The following is a 2,680-nucleotide window of genomic DNA, read 5'->3' as shown; positions in this document are numbered from 1 at the left end:
TATGTATGGGGGACATAGTGCTATGCTAGTGATTACAGAATGAATGGTGGGTGACAAAACCCACTGCTAGTGCTGTGTAAAAATAAGTGAGAGAGTGGGTGTAAAAAAGAGAACCTGAATAGATAATAGTGTAAATGTGTGCATGTATGCCTCCAGAATACGGGTGCATACAATCACGGCCGGCCTTTGGGGTGTGGGAGCTGTGCGGCCGCACAGGGTGCCATAGCAACAGGGGCGCCTGGCGGCCGACACAGCTTGCATGCCACTAACATACTTGTCTTGTCACATACTGCAGTAGATTGCCGCCCATCCCCCACTCGGAACTCTATCATAGTGGAGCGGGAGCTGTCAGCTCAGCCGCTCCACCATTCATTCACCTTTCTCACACGCTGCTCCTCGCTTGCAGCGTGTGAGCCGTGGGGACGCAATCTACGGCTGGCAGGAGCGATGACATCACATTATCGCGCCGGCACCCGGAAATACGTCCCCACGGCTGGCACACTGAGAGCAAGCAGTAAGCTTAGGAACCAGTAAGTGAAACTTGGGGGGCACATAAACGGGGGGAAATTTAAAGTGAAGAGCACATCAGAGGGGGCATTATAAGTGTGGGGCACATGACAGGGGGCCCCCTGTCATGTGCCTCTTACATGTAATGCCCCTGTGCTGTGCCCCTCACATATAATGACCCCATCATGTGCCCCTCACACATAATGCCCCACACTTATAATGCCCCATGTCCTGTGCCCTTCACATATAATGCCCCCCAAGAGGGCAGGACAGGTGGCATTATATGTGAGGGTCACAGGACAAAGGACATTATTATGTGTGAGGAACAGGACAGACAATGTTACTATGTGGTGGGCACAGGACGGGTCATAATTATTATATGTGGGGCACAGAATGGGGCATTATTTCTATATGTGAGGGGCACATAATATTATGCATTTCATAGGTATAGAGTATATTATTATGGAATTTCTCGGGTGGTACGGTTTTTATAGGCCACAATATGTTATGGTATTGTATTAAGAGGGTGCACTGAACTGTAAGGTTATATTCAGGGAGCGCAGTATGTGGCAGTATTATACTCAGAGGATACACTGTGTGGTAGTTTTATATTCAGAGGTACGGCGTGTGCCAGAATTCTATTCAGGGGATACAGAGTTTGGCAGTATTATAATAATTATCATTTTGCTCACCATGTGGACACTGTGCTACATGCCCAAATGTTCAAAACACTGATGTCTTTTCTAATGCTTTAGGCACCAAAGAATATCGTATACGCTCAAGAATAACGTGTGAAACGAAAGCTGTAATATATTACACCACATGTCATTGCATGAAAATTTATATTGGGATGACATCACGAAAACTGAAGGTACGAGAACGTGTCAGACATTAGATTAGCAGCTTCTTGTACAGAGATGGAAGATCTTAAACTGTTGCTCGTCATTTTGCCAGACACCACAATTGTGACTACTCGCTATTGAAAGTGAGGGGAATCGAATCAGTCGATCTTGGAATCAGGAGTGGTAACATTGGAAAAACCCTTGCCCAGAAAGAAAGTCTATGGATCTGGACACCTTACATCCAAAAGGCCTTAATATACTACCGTTCGCTCCATTTCTCTGACTGTTTTGTCTCTTCCAGTAAGTAAATCTGATTTTAAAGTGTTTTTAACATTGTTCACTTGTATGATGTCTCATGTCTTTATTCTTCCTTTGTCCCCACAGAAGTATATATGCCATCTGATCTATCATGCGGTGCCTTATTACCTCCACAGTCGTCCAAGTGTCATCCAGTCTCTGTTATCCACAGCTGCAAAAGTGCCATTCATCCATTGTCCTCTTCTTTTTATATATAATTATGTTTGTCCAGCATTTCGTGATGTATAGGTAATTACCTTACTGTGTCCATAATAACACATCCTTGCTTTACAACTTAGGATGTACTTTTTATATTTATACCTCATATTGTGGTATATCTATTTGCTTAATATTACGTACAAGCTTTTCTTTTGTAAATAAATCTAATATAAACATTAATAAAGAATTTTTGTTCCCCTATATGTTCATACTGCACATACTTACCTTGTTCTTATGTATCAGTTTGTTTGGTGTGTGTATGTGTATATATATATACACACACACATATACACACACACAATATATATTGTGATTCTTTTTATTATAATTTTTCATCATCATCACTTTTATACTGTACATCTGTGATTGTATGCACCCGTATTCTGGAGGCATACATGCACACATTTACACTTTATTATCTTTTTATGTTTTCTTTTTTACATCCACTTTTCCTCACTTATTTTTACACACAGCACTAGCAGTGGGTTTTGTCACCCACCATTCATTCTGTAATCACTAGCATAGCACTATATGTCCCCTATACATAATCTATATATGGGGATATATCCCATATATATATATTAGCCATGTTATGTTTATTTACCTTATCTTAATTAACTACATTATGTATATTCAGTTTTTATTTTTATTATTCAACATATGTACTTATTATATGCTATTTATATTCTATTTTCTATTCATTTTTCTACTTAAAGTATATGTACTCAATACTATTCTATTCTGCACCGCTTACCGCAGCTTTCCTGCATGTATCACTATCGGTCACATTCACTTCACATCCCACAATCCTTTAC

At 40.4% G+C, this 2,680-nt stretch overlaps 1 long non-coding RNA gene across 1 annotated transcript; it reads left to right on the top strand.

Annotated features, from left to right (window-relative positions):
* The first annotated feature begins 216 nt into the window (after positions 1-216).
* On the top strand, positions 217-2,058 carry LOC130358663 (uncharacterized). The gene is made up of 4 exons (XR_008889602.1): positions 217-530; positions 1,263-1,378; positions 1,462-1,649; positions 1,734-2,058. It is a non-coding gene; the product is annotated as an uncharacterized LOC130358663 (long non-coding RNA).
* The last annotated feature ends 622 nt before the right edge of the window (positions 2,059-2,680 follow it).

The sequence above is a fragment of the Hyla sarda genome, chromosome 2 (genome assembly GCF_029499605.1).
Source record: "Hyla sarda isolate aHylSar1 chromosome 2, aHylSar1.hap1, whole genome shotgun sequence".
In the NCBI taxonomy this organism is placed as follows: domain Eukaryota; kingdom Metazoa; phylum Chordata; class Amphibia; order Anura; family Hylidae; genus Hyla; species Hyla sarda.
This window is presented reverse-complemented; position numbering and strand designations above follow the sequence as displayed.